The sequence below is a fragment of the Natator depressus genome, chromosome 11 (genome assembly GCF_965152275.1).
Source record: "Natator depressus isolate rNatDep1 chromosome 11, rNatDep2.hap1, whole genome shotgun sequence".
NCBI lineage: Eukaryota > Metazoa > Chordata > Testudines > Cheloniidae > Natator > Natator depressus.
In genome coordinates, this window is record NC_134244.1 from 36757174 (window position 1) to 36778668 (window position 21495).

A 21495-nucleotide genomic window follows, 5' to 3' on the forward strand; every position below is an offset into this window, starting at 1 on the left:
TGGAACACAAGACAACTTGACTTTGCTGCCTGGATTTTCTTGCTTATATCTGCATCATAAATTATGTCAAGACTACAGCTGTGTCATGTATTTGGGCAAGGAGTATAAATACAACTGAACATGGGATAAATTCTCTGCATGAATTATTGTGTTTGATTTGAAGGCCATTTGAAATACAAGCTGAATCTGAATATGAAGCCAAATAAAACAGGTATTCTTACATCTGTCCACCAAAAAACATACATGAAGCTCAAATCTCAGGCTACACAAGCCTCAGGTCCTTCACAAAGTTTTGTGGGAGGCTTAGAGTTACTCGATCCTATCTGGGTCTAGAGGAACAACTGTCTCCTTAATCTTAAAATCCCTAGAATTCCTGATGGTGAGATCTGACATCTTTTTGGAGAACTGACCTCTCCCCAATCTAAAATAAATAGGAGTGTTAAGCAGCCCCAATCAGTCGATCTCTTGGAAGAAGTTTTGCTATTTAAATTGTGACTACCCTAATGGTAACGATTTCTCTGGCTGAACTGAACAAAATGAGTCTAGGAAAGATAAACAACGGAGGATTTGTTTTTGTTTTGCATTTTAATTTATTTAATGACTGATTACAACATTACCAGTACAAAACAAAAATCATCAAAATCTTTCCCATGATCGCTCTCTCTAAAAGAAATAATTCCTGTTCTTGCAAACAGGTAATTAAAAGTATTTTCATACAAGGGTATTATTTTAAAGAACCATCTATTGACAGGCTAGTTCCTTTAGCAAAACAAGTCTAAGGGGAAAATGATAACAAGTTTTGCCTTAATTTCTAGACCTTCTACTTAAATCATTAAGCAGTGGTCATGTTAAAGTCAATTGGATTTTAGTAAATTCTAAGCAGAATATTTTGGTAAAGAGCTGCCTGCTGTAACAGTTAGCCCCTTAGGGCAATTACTAACTTTATTACTTATTTTCAGCAGCTACATAAACTCTTTTTTATAGGCATGTGCATATACCGAACCACTAATCACCACTAGGTGTCCTCTCTCAGTAATTCTGGAGCATTGCAGAATACCATATGAGAACATCTCCCCTTTTATGAGGGTTTTTTCCTTTATTAAATTGCTATTTCAACCTTTGAATCTAAGTGGATCTTTGATCGCTATTATATTCATTTTACTTACACCAAACAGGTGTCTGAAAGTGTCATAAATATAAAGGGAAGGGTAAACCCCTTTAAAATCCCTCCTGGCCAGAGGAAAAATCCTCTCACCTGTGAAGGGTTAAGAAGCTAGGACAACCTCGCTGGCACCTGACCAAAATGACCAATGAGGAGACAAGATACTTTCAAAAGCTGGGGGGGGAGGGAGAAAAACAAAGGGTCTGTGCTGTCTGTGTGATGCTTTTGCCGGGGACAGAACAGGAATGGAGTTTTAGAACTTAGTTAGTAATCTAGCTAGATATGCGTTAGATTATGATTTCTTTAAATGGCTGAGAAATTAAGCTGTGCTGAATAGAATGGATATTCCTGTCTGTGTCTCTTTTTGTAACTTAAGGTTTTGCCTAGGGGGATTCTCTATGTTTTGAATCTAATTACCCTGTAAGGTATTTACCATCCTGATTTTACAGAGGTGATTCTTTTTTACTTCTATTAAAATCCTTCTTTTCAGAAACTGAATGCTTTTTCGTTGGTCTTAAGATCCAAGGGGTTGGGTCTGTGGTCACCTATGCAAATTGGTGAGGATTTTTACCAAACCTTCCCCAGGAAGTGAGGTGCAAGGGTTGGGAGGATTTTGGGGGGAAAGACGTTTCCAGACAACACTTTCCTAATAAATAAACCCAGATAAACGTTTGGTGGTGGCAGTGGAAGTCCAAGGGCAAAGGGTAAAATAGTTTGTACCTTGGGGAAGTTTTAACCTAAGCTGGTAAAAGTAAGCTTAGGAGGTTTTCATGCAGGTCCCCACATCTGTACCCTAGAGTTCAGAGTGGGGAAGGAACCTTGACAGAAAGAGAAGTCTATTGTGCTAGAAAAACACTCAGATGCCTATCTGAAAATAAAGCTTTTGGATTATCACATCATTATATGTATAGTCATTTTTAATTAATTAAGTAAGTTTAAATAAACCTGGTGATGACTCCCTGGGTTCTACGGAATTTCTTGTGATTCAATTTTGCTCTAAACACATTGGGTGGAGATGGCCAAATTCCATTATAAATCAACAGGATGTGTATAAATAGAGGACTAAATACACCCTCAATCCACATAGGGTCTCACCATCAGTATCCGGCGGGAAGGGGAGGTTGCACAAAGATCAGAGATAAAATATGGCTTTTATGTGGTAACCTTTTAGTTATTACTACTTACTGAGTATCTTATTGTTGTATTCAATATCACTTTGACAGAAAATATTCCCACCCTTAGGATCACTGCTATTTTTGCCCTTTGCTCCTCTTCCTTCCCCATCGTCCCTTCTGTTTCTCTCCCTCTTCCCTATATTTGTGTCTCCTCTATTTTTCCATTTTCATTTCCTTCCCTGCAGCTATTCCCAACTCCCCCTGCTTCCACAGTCTTCCTTCCACAAAAATGATCAGTGATGCCATAGTAAGTGTTGACACTGATGTTGACACTCCATTGAAGTTAATACAGAATAGGGGAGGGGGGGTCGCACCTTTCAAAGTCATTGTTTCCAGAAGGCTGCATACTCAGGCAGCCACATTGCATCCACTACACTTGAATCCCATTTGGAAGGCTTTCTCCTTGACCATGAAAATCAGAAACTTCCTCTTTAACAAAAATATCAAAGCTCAGATTGTGCACAATCTGAATATACTATGGGGCCCACATAAACACTACTAGTAAGCCATATCTGGTCTGTGAGTCATCTGTTTGGCACTCCTGCTTTAAACACTTCATGACCAATTCCCCCCGCTCCTCCCTGCAATATGTGGTGTATGTATTTCTAGATAGCTGGAACTTTGACAGAGGGAGAATTGTTCAGCAATATCTTTTACTTAAAATTAAAGCCTAGCTAAATAAATGCTGCCAGTCAGAATACACTGAGATGGATAGGGAAGACATCTACAGATCCAACACAAGGCGGGGATGGAGAGAACAAAAAGGACTAGCTAGAGTGAGAAAAAGACAGAGATTTTAGGAAAGTAGGTAGGAATTTGTGAAAGTTCTTCTTATTGTATCCATAATCTGCCATCCAACTTCCACTGATCTCTAGGATTGTGGGTAGCATATGTCTCCAAATATAAAAATTAAGGAGAAAAATTATCCATGCAAATTAAACCTATTAATAGCAGGTATAACTTCATCTTTCATATTAGCTCTTCCATTCAGTGTAAAACGATCCCTCTTATCCACACTGCAAAACACATGCAGTACAGACTAGTGAGGGAAACCTGGCCATCGGCGCTCCTCTTGCCCTGTTCGCACCAATCTCTTCTGCCTGAGGGGTCAGAATAAGTGCTAGAAGTACATGTGCATTAATACTTGCTCCCTAAGTATCTGGAAAAAATATTATAGCAAGATGTGACCGGAACTAAACCTCCCCATGAACTTAACTGTGACATATAAGGTGGGAAGTAGGAGGAGAAACAGTGAGACAGCTCAGAATTACCATCACTTTAGCTAGCTTCTTCAGTTGGCCCTTAAATACATGGCACTAGCTGCAGAGTTACAGGCAATTAGACACCCTGATTCTTTATATTTTGCATGTTAAATGGTTTTATACTCAATTTGTCTCTCACCTGTGCACTGCTTGGTGGCAACATTAAGAAAGACTGTTTTGTAGGAAAATACATTCCAGTTATTCTACTGAGAGTGGTGTGACCTTGCGGAATTCTCTTAAGATCCCCATGCCTTACGTTTCCAGCCAGTAAAACGGAGATAATACCCACTTTTGTAATATACTTGGGGATCAACAGAAGTGAGATGAGGCAACACAGTAACAGATATGTAACCATCTAGGGGTTCCACAGTTATCACTGTGATGCACAGCATGGCTGCTTAGAACTATGTAGAATCATAAGTGTAGGTGGGAAGGGACCTCAGTAACTCATCTAGTGCAGCTCCCTGCCTCTCTACCCATAAGCTTTATATTCAGCTTTCAGGACACTGTGCTTACATTGTAAGGCATTTGCTGTCTAGATGAATATTATCTTCAACAATACTTCTGCATGCATTTCTTTTTTTAATGGCATTAATTGATCTGTTTTGATCATAACACAATGCACTTGGAATGTTCATTGAACATTAGCTAATCTCTGCCACTGCCAATACTAAGTTAATGCTGAAATTCCATATCTGCTTCCCTTAACACATGGAATATAACTTCGTCTGGATCATCGTGAAAATACTCACAGGCAGGGCGCTGGGTATGGGAGGGAACAGAATACTGTAAGCAACTCTGTGTGGACTTTTTCTGGGATCACTGGTTCTGGTGACCTCTGGTCATCCCAGCTCAGCCTCTATCTCACTGAATACATGGCTTCACAGGAACTGGTCTGATGTGGCTTCATGCCAACCAGTGACTGCTGCTTTAATGGAAAACTTCCTAGAAGTGGAGAGCTGCAGAAGAGTTCAATCATCCCTACAGACCATTGCAGGGATACAGAATCATAAAGGCCAAAGAATGCCCTAGTCATGGCCTACTCCTGATCTGCCCCTCTCTGGCCTGTCTCCCCACCCCAGTACAGTCCTTCCATCAGGGCCTTGTGCAGAGACAGCTGTCTGTCAAGCATAGAGGCCCTTTACCTCAGGATTTTCCCCCTATCTGGCGCAATGAGTCTGTAGAACAACTATGAACCTGCCCCATAGAATACAATATGGAATCTTGGAATGTTAGTAGCCCCGTGGGAAAATAAGGTGTTTTCCCCCTCTCTTAGGAATTCAATATCACTCAAACAAATTCCCTCAGCATGGTGGGAAATGATGGAGCCATAATCTATTGAATGAGATATTTAGGTGATATTAACAAAACCACTTTATTTTCTTTTCAGTTTCCAATCTAAATTTAAAGTTAGCAAAAACAAGTAAACATTTTGATTAGAGTATTTTAAAATAGTTGAAGTGGTTTGTGTTAAAAGTCATATTCATATTATTATGCTAAAAGGGGTTAATCAAGAGGTCCTTTTATAATTAGAATATCACAGTCCTGCATAAAGCCAGTGGGTGTGCTAAGCAACCTTCTTTCAGGCTAAATGCAAAGAGCAATTAAGCCCCTTTTATGTAATAATGGCTAGAAATAATAGAAGCCTGATCAGAACCTGTGTGGACTATGGGGTTTCCTGAATGCAAGTACAGGGGCTAAGGGAATGTTTGACAAGCTGTGGGTGTGGGAGAGGGAAGAAAGGCAACAAGAGACACGGTTGTGAGTGTCGCCCTCAGAGGGAGAAAAGAGATATTGCTCCTTGGGCATGCAAAAGGCAGGCTTGGGGATTTCTGAGCAAGGAAATTGCCAGTTGTTTCTTCTGTATTCAGGGAAACAGGACTTTGTGTACATTTGTTGTAAATACACAGAATTTGACCAAAGAATATACTCGACTTGTATCATCAATGTCTCTTTCCAATGGAAATAAACCTGCAAGACCCTGAATATTGGCTAACCACCTGGCCCAAAGGGACAATAATACTGAAGTCCCTCTTTAGATATTAGACAAATCAGTTGCTAGTGGTTGCAATCCAATATTCAGTCAGTGTGGCAGTTTTCTGGACAGAATAGTATAACGGTACATCAATAGTACATCAGTGAATTGTAATAAGTTTGCCCTAAATTTGCTGTAGTTTGAATTTTTTTTTGAATGTGGCAAAAACTAGGAAACTGAATGTAGGACTCAGCTTTCCAGTACCTGGGCTGGAAAGGGAAGAGGTCTGAGTGTGAGCTTCTCATAACTCAAAGGCAACCTCTACTGGACAATTTACATAACACCTCTTCCAGATTCTGAGGATCCTTCTAGTCATCCTTGGCCTGAGATTGGTGGCCTCAACAGAGATAATAGAGAGGTCCTCATAAGAGAAGTTCATTTTAGGTAGGAATATTTGAACTCTGGCCCCAATTCAGCAAGATTTTTAAGCAGGTGACCAATTTTAAGCATGAGTCAATGGGATTACTCATGTTCTTAGGGACATATTTAAATACCTTGCTGAATCAAGGCGTTGGTATGGAATACAGACAACCATCAGAGGACACAGTAAGTCCCCAAATTCATATAGTTGTAATGGGATTAAATATTGCCTTCTGATTCTGTACAGTGCCAGGTGCATGTCTTTCCAAAAAACCAAAAAAACCCCAAACCATTCTAGACCGTGTTTTCCTTTCAGTTCTGCATGATTCCTTTACCACTTTTCCTCTGTCTTCATGAAGACTTTTTTATTTTTCACTACTCTTAAATGTAATGGAAATTAATAAAACAGAGAAGTCAGTTTCTGACATCCTCCTGCCAATTAAATAATTTAATGAAATAAAATGATCTCATAAATCTTTAAAACTGTTTTTAACCATCACTAAATTTAGCTTTTAAGTTTTAAGTATTTGATTTGCATCATGCACACAGGACTCTAGGATGCATATTATGGTTTCAAACATGTATACTCAGTTGATCCCATTTTGAATTATGGCTATCATACAATTTGGTTTATCTAAAAGTATTGACACTTCTCACTGAGGACATAGCACTTTAAACAATCGCAGCTTCTGGTGCTGAAAGCTTCAACTCCTAGCGTAGTTTGAGGGTTGAGCTGACAAAGCTATGCTGATTTCTGTTAATTATTTATTTGGAAGGTAACCCACTCCATGAATAAAACTTTTCTATCTGGTGAATATCAATAAAACAAGAAGACAGTCAGATTTTTACAACATCCTGATGAAAATAATCTAGGAAAATAATTAATGAAAAAAATGAGGGACTGGCTCCTGACCCTGACAACAGCATTATTTCCATTTTGTATGTTGTTTTCAATTTGAAGAGAGTACAATGACTGAATTTGCAATGCACGTTGCAATTTTGACAACATTGATTATGGACTACTTACAATAAGCACCTTATTGTGCTTCATTTCCTTTCAACAGAAGCCCTCTCCCGAGAGCACAGCAGTAATTTGGAGTGTATTCCTTTACCCTATTATATTTTTTGCATGCAGTTGAACTATTTAAAGGACTACTGGCGGGCATTCTAATTAACTCGGAAAAAGTCACTGTAGCAATGAAACGTTTGAACTACCTTTAATTAAAAAAGTGCAATCAGATTTTTTAAAGCTTTGGATATCCTTCGTGAAAGCTAGTTCATTGCTTTGCAGTGTGCCGGTGTTGAGAATTAGCACAGGCATTGTTAATCTGTTTTGTTTGAAGGGTTGTACTATCTTGTCTTCCTTATGCACAAACACTGTCAATGGAGCGCAGAGCTGTTTGTCCAATGCTTTACACCTGTAGGGCACGCTTTTGCTCTCTCACTAGTGTAAATCAGGAGTATTTCATTTGAGATGCATAGAATTATATTGGTTTTAAAATCAGTGTGAGAGCAGAATCAGGGCCATGGAGTGTCTTTTGTACAAAGATCTCAAAGTGATCAATAAATATTAAGAAATTAAGCTTCAAAAATTCCTGTGAGGCAGATGGTAGTATTTCCACCTTAGAAAGGAGTAAACTGAGCACATGGAAACATCCAAGCTGGGAAAGGATTCAGGAGGAAAGATGATTTGTGGTAAAGCACTGGACAGGGACTTACAAGATATTGGTTCAGTTCCCAGCTCTGCCATTGACTTATATGTGGCAAATCACCTTATCTCTTTGGGCCAGATTTACAAAGGTGCCTTTATTTATGCACCTAAAGAAACAGATAGGCCCTTTTGAAAATCCCACTAGCACCTAAGTGAGTTAGGTAACTAACTCCAGTTGACTTTGAAGCAGGCTCCAGTTTTGGTCATGGCCTCTGGGCACTACTGTAACACCAAAGATAAACAATAAGGAGTCTGGACTCAAATAACTCCCTGCTCTAACTCCTAAACCAGACATCATGCCTCAACATCTGAATCAAGTAGCCAAATCAACTATGGGGACAAATTGGTTTCTGTTACTGACAGAAGTGGAGTCCTTATGACTTAAGGCATAGCTATACACCCACAGGCTTACTGAAAGGGTATCCTCTGCTAGTTATGGAAATGGGGGAATTCTATATGGACATATACCCTAAGGCTACTAGAATAAATATCATCACTTAACCATGATTATCAGTTCACAGTTCAGGTTTCTGCATTGATTGCTGGAGGAAAAATGTATTCACGTTCTCTCAAGAGAATCTGACTGGATCAGATAGTGCAGAGAGAAAAAGGCTATAAGGTTCATTTGTCATTTTAAGATAAAAATATATTGAGAAAAACGGAGATTGTGATTCTTGTTTCTATATGCAGGGGTGCTGGAACAATTTGTATAGTGTGGGTGCTGAGAGCCACTGAACCAAGCTGTTAACCCTGTGTATAACTGAAATGATTTCAAGCCAACTAGGGGTGTGACAGCACCCCTAGTTCCAGCACCCATATCTGTATGAGTGAATAACTGTGGCCTGGTCTACACTACTAAGTTAGGTCGATGTAAGGCAGCTTACCTTGAACTCATTATGTTAGTGTACACACTGCAGCTTTGTCCTGCCAATGTAGGCATAGGGCTTATGTTGGTGTAGTTAGGGCGAGGCAGTGTCTGTGTATACACTGCGTTACTTACATCCGCTGTTGGCTGTCTTGTCATTTCACAACTCCGGCTACCCAGAAGCTTCCAACTTAGGGAGCCGAGAAGCCCAGGTGACTTAGGGCTGTAGGGTAGACATGCCCTGAGACTGTAGTCATTACTTAATTTTATGATTTACTCATTTAAAAATTCCTATCAGCGCACATCTCTTAGGCCCTTAGTTGTCTTACTTTGGCTCAAATATCCATTACAAAAAGAAAAGAAAAGGAGTACTTGTGGCACCTTAGAGACTAACCAATTTATTTGAGCATGAGCTTTCATGAGCTACAGCTCACTTCATCGGATGCATATTGTGGAAAGTGTAGATCTTTTTATACACACAAAGCATGAAAAAATACCTCCCCCCACCCCACTCTCCTGCTGCTAATAGCTTATCTAAAGTGATCACTCTCCTTACAATGTGTATGATAATCAAGGTGGGCCATTTCCAGCACAAATCCAGGTTTTCTCACCCCCCCCCCACACACAAACCCACTCTCCTGCTGGTAATAGCTTATCTAAAATGACCACTCTCCTTACAATGTGTATGATAATCAAGGTGGGCCAATTCCATTTCTGTTGAATTGGAATTCATTTGCAAATTGGATACAATTAACTTAGGGTTGAATAGAGACTGGGAGTGGCTAAGTCATTATGCAAGGTAACCTATTTCCCCTTGTTTTTTCCTACCCCCCCCAGACGTTCTTGTTAAACCCTGGATTTGTGCTGGAAATGGCCCACCTTGATTATCATACACATTGTAAGGAGAGTGGTCACTTTAGATAAGCTATTACCAGCAGGAGAGTGGGTTTGTGTGTGTATGCGGGGGCGGGGGGGGTGAGAAAACCTGGATTTGTGCTGGAAATGGCCCAACTTGATTATCATACACATTGTAAGGAGAGTGATCACTTTAGATAAGCTATTACCAGCAGGAGAGTGGGGTGGGGGGAGGTATTTTTTCATGCTTTGTGTGTATAAAAAGATCTTCTACACTTTCCACAGTATGCATCCGATGAAGTGAGCTGTAGCTCACGAAAGCTTATGCTCAAATAAACTGGTTAGTCTCTAAGGTGCCACAAGTACTCCTTTTCTTTTTGCGAATACAGACTAACACGGCTGTTACTCTGAAACCTAAAAAAAGAAAAAATCCTTCATCAGACGAGACTAGATGTGTAGATGTCTACACTACAGCCCTAAGTCAACCTAAGTAATTTCTGAAGTGGCTGATGTCCACACTACCCTCCTCTGTCGGTGGTACATGTCCTCACCAGGATCACTTCCACCGACTGAAGAGGGAAAGTGTGGGGAGCTGAGATCTGGACTCTCAGCTCCACACAGCTCCCTGCTGGAAGCACAGCTGTCCCCATCCCCCCAGCTTTCAGCTCCCTGCTGACAGCTGGGGGTGGGGAGACGGGGGCAGCCAGGAAATTGACAAGACAGTCAACAGCCTATGTAAGCAATGCAGTGTCTACACAAACACTCCATCGTCCTAACTACACTGACGTAAGCCTTATGCCTCACATGGAGGTGGAGTTATTATGTCGGTATAGTAGGACACTTAGGGCAGGTCTACACTACAGCTGGGATCAATGCTCTGAGAGAGTGTTCCACCGGCAGTCAATTTAGCAGGTCTAGTAAAGACCCACCAAATCGACTGCAGATTGCTCTCCAGTCAACCCCTGTCCTCTACCCCCAATGAGAAGAGTAAGGTAAGTCAAGAGGAGATTTTTCTCCCATCAACCCCCCACGGTGTAGACCCCGCAGTAACTCGACCTAAGGTACGTCAACTCCAGCTAGTTGCCTAGCATAGGTTGACTTACCGTGGTAGTGTAGACATAGCCTTACATCGGCGGAACATATGTACACTGACATAAAATAGGTCGAGATAAGCTGCCTTATATCGACATAACTATGTAGCCTTAGAGTCCCAAACCTCCTGCTGGTTAGATGATTTAAAATAAATCCAGATCACTACATAGATAGGACTTACACTGTACCCTGAATCTTGCCAAACTCTAGATCTTGAGGCATACCAGATGGAGCAGCTTCCAGCGTCATGATCTTTTCATTGGACATATCGTATTGCAAGTTTAACCACAAGAACAGGTAGGCAAGTGTGGCACCACAAATCTTAGCTGCTGCAATAGGACACAGGACGAGCGCCCTTATAACAAACATATTGAGCTACACCTGCAAGTACAGGGAGGCAACACAGACTATGAAATACTGGTGATATATACTCCAAATGGATCACCCCACTCGAGAAATAAGCCACTATATTCTGCAACAGTTGAAGCTAGTAGAATTCACTGAAACAATCCAGCTTTGAAATTAAAAAGACCTGGGTCACTGCCAAGATTCACAGCAGAAAGCAATGGTCACAGCTATCAGACAAAACGAGTAACAGAATCAGCTGAGAATCAAGGCACAGTGTCTCATAGAAACTATGAGAATGTGAAGAATTAGGGCTGATAGGAGAAGGTCCACTCACAGTCTCTATGTATTCCCCTAAATTCCCCTCCAGCTCTTGGTATACCACTTCTGTCGTACCCAGGTTAATCTCATGCCATTCTGTTCACATTCAAGTCCATACCTGGCTTAGATATCAGAAAAGCACAGACCACATTTCCAGGTTTGATGGTACCCTACGTAGATTTAACTGCCCACCTCAAGTTAGTGACATTGTCTGCCAAAAGGTCTCATATTGTGAAGAGGGGAAAGATGATGGAACCTTCACATGTGAAAGTCTTGGGAGAAAAAGTACGATTTTTTTCTATCCTTTTGGGTCCTTTATTATAAGACAGTATAATTTTAAAAAATTTCATGCTAAAAGCAGAATGCAAAACAGTCCTTCAGTTTGGTTCTTCAATTTACACTATTGTTAAAACCTGTCACCTGTTGTTGTAAACCACCACAGAGTTAGGAGGAGAAGTGGCAGTCAGTACTATACATAAATATTGTAATTAGATTGCTACATCTCAATGGAAGCAGTTCTTACTTTCATTTCATCTGTTGTGTCCTCTGATGCTTTCTGCCCAAGCAGAATCTGTTGACTGTTGCTATAATCATGCCCTTGTCAAGGACTCAAATTGTACCTAGCTCCTTAATTTCTTTATGCAAGAAGTCATCCAGTTCACAGTAAACAAAGTATTAGAACCCAATACAAACAACAGTACAACCAGAATTAGTAAGCTGAAAGGGGATCAGCCCAGAAAATATAACATTGTGGAACTGGATGTAGGTTTAATAATTTCCTGGAAGACTGAGTCAAATGGAGCTTAAAACAAACGAAGAGCTCTACAAATGATTATAAAAATACTGCTTCTGCACGTTCAACAAGAAGGAGAAAGCATTCCCAAAATGGATTAGAAGACATACAAATAGGTCACAATGAGATGGAATGGGCCATTCCGTTCATTAACATATAAGCAGCAAGAAAATCTAATACATGACGTAAAAGGTAGAGTTTAGAAAAGGTAAAGGTTTTCAACAATAAGCACACATACCAGTGCTGTACACACAACATAATTCCTTGGTCACCCAAAGTACGTACTATTCTTTCATCTGTAATTTCAAAATGAATAAATATAACATACAAAAATAGGAATAATTTATATATTATTTCAGGGTGAAATGCTGGCCTCCTTTATGCCAGTGGCAAAACTCTCATTGAATTCAATAGCGTCAGGATTTCACCCATAGTATCGAAACAGTAAAAATCAAGGTAACCAAAATAAAGTACATATTTGGATCAGAGTTACAGCTGTTATGTTGTGATGAAATATGCATTTCTTTCCTTATTTGTTAAGAATGTGTGTTTATTTTTTATCTTGGTAGAATAAGATGTATGACCTCTGTAGCAGAAATTACTACTTTTCATTAAGCAGCTGGATTTTTCAATTGGTGTCATAGTCAAGGACACTGTTGTCTCTTTGAAACCTTAACTGGTTGCTGAAATGAGGATTTTTTGATTATGGAATATGATAGTGAACAAACAACATCCATGTAGGATAGGGTAGTTTGTATTTCTTTTGGTGATGTTATAACAATAATGTTGTATCTGATAATCAGGTAATAAACAAAGAAAAAGAAAACATTCCAACTGCCTGGTGTCCTAGTTAATGAAAGGTGGGAAATCTAATCACAGGTCTTGATGCGATGCATGGATTTATCAATAAAATCCATACTAACAACCTTAATGGGCAGGGGCAGGGAGAGGAGGAAGGTAGAGATTTTCAAAGCCAATGAGGGAATTCAACCACAAAATGTCCACTAATTTCAATGGCTTCGAATAGTTGGCTTTGAAATTTCTACCAGAGACATTAGTGTCCAATATCTTACCTAACTGTAACCAATACATGAGATTTTTCATTTGGAGCATGAACTGCTTAAGCAGCCACTGGGTGATGTTTAGTATTTCTTCTATCTAATTAACAGAAGAGTGTGAAATTAGAGTGGGAAATTTTCATCCACCCCCACTCCCTTTCAATCAGAAGTATCTTTACCAGAGCTTAAGTAAAACAGACTCTCAAAGTCATTAGAGAGATAAGGTGGATGAGGAGTATTTTTTATTGAAGAAACTGCTGTTGGTGAGAGAGACAAGCTTTCAAGCTTATACAGGGTTCTTCTTCATTACATTAATGACTTTTAATGGTGTCCAAAGGAACTTCTGTATACTAGCTGTTCTCACTCGACCAGGGAACAGAAATTCCACAGAAGGGTACTCAATAAGATAAAATTCCTGGAGATGTATCTCCTGAAAAGCTGTCTGTCTGTAATTTATGCATCTCTCAAACCAGTAAAATTGGAGTCACTTTTGAAGTTCAAAGGAATTTGCACATATGTTTGGCCTGTCTAGAGTTACTGAGTATTATACCTAGGGTTTAAACTTGATCAAAAGAAACCAGAAAAGAGCAGGGAGACAGAAAGCTGGAATGATTAAATCTTTTTCTTTCCCAAAGAAGAAAATTGAGAGGAAAAGCATCATCTTCCCATCATTCAATAATAATCCTCCAGAGTCTACAAGAGCCTGAAAAATGGTGAAAAAAGGAATCTGGTGGAAGCAGATCCCTAAATGTAAATACCTGCAAAGAACTGCTCAGTAAACCCCCACGACAACCAGGGAAACACAGTAAGTACAGCTGGTAAGAAAATTGTCAAGCTTTTCCTACAGAAAAAACCCTAATTTGTTTTTCAATCAAAATTTTCCATGGGAAGTGTCAACTTTTTGGCAAACTATCAAAATCCAAAATACTTTGGATGAAAACTGAAATATCTCAGTTCAGAATGATTCTTGGTGCCTCATGGAAGTTGTAGTTAGGGTGACCAGACAGCAAATGTGAAAAATCGGGACAGGGGCGTAACAGGAACCTATATAAGAAAAAGACCCCAAAATCGGGGCTGTCCCTATAAAATCAGGATATCTGGTCACCCCAGTTGTAGTTCACGTGTTTGTGCTTTCATTCACCTTTATGGGGCCAGGCTTTCCAGCCGGGATACATCCCTTATGATGCTTCTTCCTCCCTGCGCATCATGTCATGATTTACTCTTCCTTTAACCCCAGTGAAACCCTCTGAGGGGTTCTGACAGCGTAGTGAAAGGGGTTGGGGGCTGTTGGCCAAGCTCCTCTTGATTCTTCCTAGCTGTAATCCATGGGGCAAAATCCAGAAGTTACTAGGGCTGTTCTGCTTATGCCCAAAGGGTTACTAACATAAGCATCGTAAAAATCCGATACATTTTGGTTTAATGCTCAAAACATGGGACACGTCTAAGTGCCTGATATTCCCCACTGGACCCAAGAGAGCAAAAATAACTCAGTTCAGAACTTCTGTCTTCATAAAGACAGGAAATCTAATATCCCTATCATTGGCCAGCCAGCTGGCCATCACAAGACACAGTCCCAGAAGCATTAATGCCTATCACTCTAGAATTGCTACTGACATGTGAGATTATGCTGCTCTGAGGTCATCTTGGTAAACTTTTATCTTGCATGACATTTTGCTTTTAATTTCCTGGGAAATTTGATCCATTTAGCTCTAATCTCTCATAATAATCTGTCACTGGCCACAGGAAATATCTATTTTGGACTTTTAAAAAAGACAGCATTTTTTCACCATCTTGCCGTCCCTGATTCAAATCACCATTTGTTAAGCTACCACAAACTTATTCCTGATTTAAGAGCATTATCTACATAAGAACAAATAATGAGAACATCCCCCCACAGACATTGTTTCAAATGTCTCTGCTATGTTCTTTACAGTAGTATATCAGCACATTCCAGGAGAGTCCAATCTTTTCCCAACCTAGGGCCATGTTTGCAAAATGTGGAACAGTTTCCTGCAGCCACCCTGATCCTTAACACAGAGATATGGTCCAACGGGAGAACAAGTAAAAGCATACAATGCTCTTGATCCAAGTGAACTGGCTGCATTGTATTCTGGGAACTGTCGTCCCTACAGACTTAACTTTCATATTGAAGACAATGGCAGGCCTGGTATGCATTGTAGTACTCCAGGAGCCACCACTGAGATATCAGATACCTCAGTCTAAACTACATATATATTCTATATATATAAAAAATGAATAATTAAAATAAATTAGGGAAAAGAGAACAGGATACTTTGTTTTGATAATATTTAAAAACAACAAGCTTAATGTTTATTCTTATTGTTTGCCTATTGCTGATCTTTTGTTCTGGATGGATTACCTCTGAAAGCTTTGCTGAAATAAGCTTTTGTATGCTGGCAAAATAGAGACAAAGCAAAGCATCTTGATTAGTTACAATGCAGATCAGTTCCTTCTCATGCTTACCAGAACAAGGAGAACAAGTCACATGTGGTCTGAAGGCTGCCTCCATCACAAGCTCGGGGGGGAGTGGGGGGGTAGGAACCACTCACTTTCATCGTATTTTCAAACAACTAAAGTTCTTAGCAGAATTACCAGGTAACGCAGCTTTTTAATTACCTTGTTCAGTTCTTTTGAGCAAGTAACACAAGAAAGAACAGTCAGACTTATTTGTCATGCAAGGTGTAGCTGTCATAATAATTAATCTGTGTGCTATGTAATAAGAGGGAAAGTCTTAACTTCATTCTTAAATTTAAAAATATCTTGCCTTTGGAAATGGAGACTATTTACTAAGCAGTGCGCCTGGGTTCCCCAGAGCATTAGCCTTTTGCAAGCACTGATTAATGCTCACAGCTGCAGTTGTATGAACACATGTTATTCTAATGATACTTCTATTTATATATACCTGGAAAAGGATGTATTTTAGGTATATAAAGTTTATTTTTTTAAAAAAAATTAAGAATCGTGCTGCTGAATGTATAGGACAAATGCAGGTTTGTTGAAATACTTCAGGATGGGGCTTTAACAACTTCAAAAGCAACAACAGCGTTAGCCTTCTATATTGTATCTATCCGGTTATATCATGAAGAAAGAGACATTAATTGTACTATTAAGTTTGACACTGTAAAGCCTAAATACAAAATACTGTTTGTATTTTGCACAAATATGGAAAAAGCTGCATTTGTGACAGCCTCAATCATCACACCATAATTTTAAACAGAACAACCCAGATGCTTTCAAACTGTGCGTCTTTGGTTGTGTATCAAACTGAACACATTGAATTTGTAATAATTATTCTGGCATGGGTTGTCAGAGATAATTATGTATTACCTGCTAGTGAAAGAAATATGAGAGATCCTTATTTCCATTTAAAGTTATGTTATGGATTTGATAAACCAAGGCCAAAAATACATACTTGAGTCATCACTGCAGCTCAGCATCCAGTACCAATCTGCCAGATTTCAAAAGCACTTTCTTTGCAAGCAAAATGTAATAGAAAGTGTTTTCTAACACTTATCTCTTGGGTGAAATCTTACAGCTCAGTTTAGTCATTTTTTATTGTTTCCTAGGTTTGTGAGATATATGAATCTATTTAAAAATTGTTACTAAATCCTTTAATAGGCCTATATAGATTCCTATCAATTAAATAGCTGAAATTGTTGAAGAGAAACTCTGAGCCAGATTTGCAGGTGCATTGCAGCCATTTGTTTTTTATAGCAGGTGGAATCTGGCCATAGAGTAGGTGTTTTCTATCCTAGGGGGATCACCCCAGTGAAATGGGAATCCTTTGGTGGTGTAGAGCCTATGTAGTACTGACTTCCTACCTCATTGCTGGTGCTAAGTGGGTGTGATTAGGGCGTCATAAAGACTTGCCAATCTCCAGCTGTGACTAAGGGACCTTTGTTCAGTTGGCATCCAGTGTAATTTAAAGCAACAGTCACAGTGGCTCTAATTTTATGCTGGTGGACTGGAATGAGGCAGTCAGTCCAGAACTGGCGTAGTGCAAAGATGAACTTTAGGCCACTTTTGAACTCTTGCCTCCCCAACCTGTGCTGGGTGCTCCTCATCTGGGGTGAGATCTGTATCTCTAACGTTTGGTTTCTTGGAAACATTTCCATTAACAGAAAACTGGCAGATTGCTACTGCTGTGTATACACTATGTCCTTTCATATAGACCGGGCTTTAGGGGGTATACTTTTCCATTTGACATTTAAATGTAGTTATATTCTAATTTCAAGTCTTTATTTAGGTTCAGGGACAATGATTTACATTGAATGAAATCACCAAGTCCTGCCATGAAGAAATGAGATGGGTGCTGCATAGTTGCTTTTATTCTTAACAAATAGCGGACCACATTCTGCTTTCTGTTACAGCTGCGCTAACCCACTGTACTGACATCGCTGGCATTGTGTGGCATTATATACACAGACACCATGAAACAATACCTCCTCCCACCCCACTCTCCTGCTGGTAATAGCTTATCTAAAGTGATCATCAAGTTGGGCCATTTCCAGCACAAATCCAGGTTTTCTCACCCTCCACCCCCCCACAGACAAACTCACTCTCTTGCTGGTAATAGCCCATCCAAAGTGACCACTCTCTTCACAATGTGTATGATAATCAAGGTGGGCCATTTCCTGCAGAAATCCAGGTTCTCTCACCCCCTCACCCCCCTCCAAAAACCACACACACAAACTCACTCTCCTGCTGGTAATACCCTATCCAAAGTGACCACTCTCCTTACAACCTGCATGACAATCAAGGTGGGCCATTTCCAGCACAAATCCAGGTTTTCTCACCCCCCCCACACACACAAACTCACTCTCCTGCTGGCAATAGCTCATCCAAACTGACCACTCTCCTCACAATGTGCATGACAATCAAGGTGGGCCACTTCCCACCTTGGGAAGTGGCCCACCTTGATTGTCATGCACATTGTGGGGAGAGTGGTCAGTTTGGATGAGCTATTGCCAGCAGGAGAGTGAGTTTGTGTGTGGGGGGGGGTGAGAAAACCTGGATTTGTGCTGGAAATGGCCCACCTTGATTATCATGCACATTGTAGGGAGAGTGGTCACTTTGGATGAGCTATTACCAGCAGGAGAGTGAGTTTGTGTGTGTATGGGGGTGGGGGAGTGAGAAAACCTGTATTTGTGCTGGAAATGGCCCACCTTGATTTTCATGCAGGTTGTAAGGAGAGTGGTCACTTTGGATAGGCTATTACCAGCAGGAGAGTGAGTTTGTGTGTGTGGTTTTTGGAGGGGGGTGAGGGGGTGAGAGAACCTGGATTTCTGCAGGAAATGGCCCACCTTGATTATCATACACATTGTGAAGAGAGTGGTCACTTTGGATGGGCTATTACCAGCAAGAGAGTGAGTTTGTCTGTGGGGGGGGCGGAGGGTGAGAAAACCTGGATTTGTGCTGGAAATGGCCCAACTTGATGATCACTTTAGATAAGCCATTACCAGCAGGAGAGTGGGGTGGGAGGAGGTATTGTTTCATGGTGTCTGTGTATATAATGTCTTTTGCAATTTCCACAGTATGCATCCGATGAAGTGAGCTGTAGCTCACGAAAGCTCATGCTCAAATAAATTGGTTAGTCTCTAAGGTGCCACAAATACTCCTTTTCTTTTTGCGAATACAGACTAACACGGCTGTTACTCTGAAACCTGTAAGAATACATGGGATTCCTTATTTCCCCTTCCTGCTGCTGCAGGAGAGCAATAGAGTTAGGGATTTAGGAGACATGTAGCAGAGGTAAAGGGAGGGTAAGAATTGAATCAGATCTGGGAAAGTATCAACGAAGAGGGTTACAAGATTATCTGATCTTTTCCCACCAGAGTGGCTAATTCAAATGCTGCTGCTCAGACAGTCAGAGTCTATTATTCTATTCATGTTCCTGTGAATATGGTAGGTTATTGTCCATGATCATTTGGCTTCCAAGCCACCCAGTAATGGAGGGCTGGTGTTAAGGGGCAGGTAGCAGGGCAATTGCCTGGGGCCCCACACTACAGGGGGCCCAGCGAAGCTAATTTACATGTTTCAGCCCCAAACAGGGCTGAAGCCCTGAGCCACGCACCCTGGGCGGGGCTGAAGGTAGAGGATTGCAATTTTTTCTAGTGGGGTGAAGGGGGGTTCATGATTTTTTTAAGTCCAAAGAGAGTGACCAGCATGAAAAGGTTGAAAAACACTGGTCTACATAAAATACTACACCTTTGCAACCTATTTGTTTTGAGACAAAGAATTTGCATGTTAGAAGTACATTGCAAATTACTGTCTAAAAAGGGGCAATACAGAATGAATACTTAAACTGAAAAAAGCCTTCAATTAAAATTAGTGTCTGATCCAGACTGTTAAATAGAACTTGCTCTATAAAAATCCTGCAAGCAATCAACTATTTATTTTTGTGCATTTTAAAATAGGGCCCACTAGTAGCTTCATGATACACATCTCATTTTCATAATGGTCCTGAGGCATAGCAATTAGACGAACTTATTCCAAATAGGCAAACATAATGTCAAGAATCAGGCCAGCAAAAGGTACTTGCTTTCTCAGCTGTAATACAACCCCTAAACCCACCCCAGAACATGCAAAATGTTTGTCTTTGGAAGATGTGGAATGGGGTCCATTCTGAGAAAAATGTTGTGTTTTGGGAGTTTGAACCAACCAGAATGTTAGAACGCTCTCTATTTACCTGTCTCCATTTCTACTGAAGCTCTGAGATCTTACTGATTTTTGCCAAGACCGTTGAAGAAAGCTGCCGAGGTAATGATAGCTTCAAATGGGCAGTGAAAGTTCATCTCTGGAGTGAAAGATAAAATGATTACGTACCATGCATTACAGTTACAGTAATAGTTATAACTCCCCATCCCCCATAAAATCATGCTTTACCGTGACATCCCATAGAAACAGAATGCACTAAGCTACAAATATAAGAACAGAAGAGTGACCAAAAACATCCCTCAAAAATTTAGTGCTAGGAATGGGGAGACCCACAGAACACGGGCTGAGCAGAAGGTTAGATTGCATACAGTAGATTAGGTTGCATCCCCAGACCACCTCTGACTTTTCTGTCGAGGATAACTACCACTGCTTTGTTTTAAAACTTTACAGGTAAAAATTGCAATTCTGATAAGGAAAAGAGATTTGTTTAAGGACTTGAAAAATCATAGTTTGAAAAATGTAAAATTGTTAATTACAGAACAAATCCACATGTATGTGTGTGTGTGTGTTGTGGGGGGCGGGGTTTGTAACCTGTAAAGCATCCAGAGAAGAAAAAATCTTGGTGACATTTTCTGAATATATTTGTGGTTAAGGGAGTAGAAAGATCCCTGGAATATAGTGTAAAAGGCAGTTTTCATGTTTGGTCCATTTTAGAAGTTGTGCTAGCCAAGTGAAGAGCCTGTCACTGTTAGGAATTGTTTACAACTCTGTTAAAATACGATTGAAGATAAAATTTCATATATAAACTCTCAGTGATTCTTCCCCTATCCCTCACATTTAATTTGTATTGGATCTGCTGGATTTTAATGAAGTCATTTTGCACTTTATGACACTCTAGGGAAAGTGGAACAAATGATATTTTGCATTCACTGAATTCCTTTTGTTGATGCTTTAAGATACATTTTGTTGTTTTGGTTAAGACTGCCATATTATTTACATTTTTAAAATATTTGCTAGCCTATCTTCTCAGTAATTACTTTTGTTATGGTTAATATATCTTTTTACCGTATGCTTGGCATTACATGATGGCTAAAGTTACTTTGAAAAGTGGTCTGTTACATAGGACCAACTGTCTAATCCAAGAAGTAATTGTTACATATTATTACTTTCTTGTGGAAATAATAGATTACAGATTGTTTTTAGTTTATTTTTGCACCTTGTGTATTTGTTACACAGTAAGATTGTGACCCTACTAGATTTTATGACAACTATTGTACAGTCATAGAATTTAGACATGGGAAAGGCTCATTAGATTGTCCAGGCCTTCTCCCTCTTAAGGCAGACCACTGAAATAGTTCCTTGACCCTACAGTTCTGACCTCACGTTACAAGGGCCAGCGTTTATTATTGGTCCATGATAAAGATATAATATCCAACTCACTAATCCAAACCCAAACAAACAGATCTAGAGTGTGGCTAGCTTCATGAGTTAGAACTACAATCACTTGGGATAATTCCATGGTCATGGTGGTCATAAAATTCTGAATCAATTCAGAGGAATTATCATCTATATGCATGTTAAATTCCCTGAACCCTCTCAACCTTGGCAGCCCCAACACCACAGTAGCGAGCAATTTTATTAAATCATGGAGGGACTTTGCTGTGTAACAGACCTAACCCCATCTTACTTTTAGGACTCATATGGACAAGATGAAGAATCACATACCAAATAGACAAATTGGGCTAGATTCTCAGTCCCATTAGTTTCAGAGTAGCAGCCGTGT

The 21495-nt window shown here is 40.0% G+C and overlaps 1 protein-coding gene across 1 annotated transcript in view; it reads right to left on the reverse strand.

Moving 5' to 3' along the window:
* Positions 1–21495, reverse strand: part of LOC141995938 (sodium channel protein type 2 subunit alpha-like) — a 286439-nt gene that overhangs the window by 251073 nt on the left and 13871 nt on the right. Inside the window, exon 3 of the mRNA XM_074967488.1 lies at positions 19744–19851. The gene's annotated coding sequence lies outside the window, so the exon portion shown is untranslated. The remainder of the gene's footprint in view (positions 1–19743; positions 19852–21495) is intronic.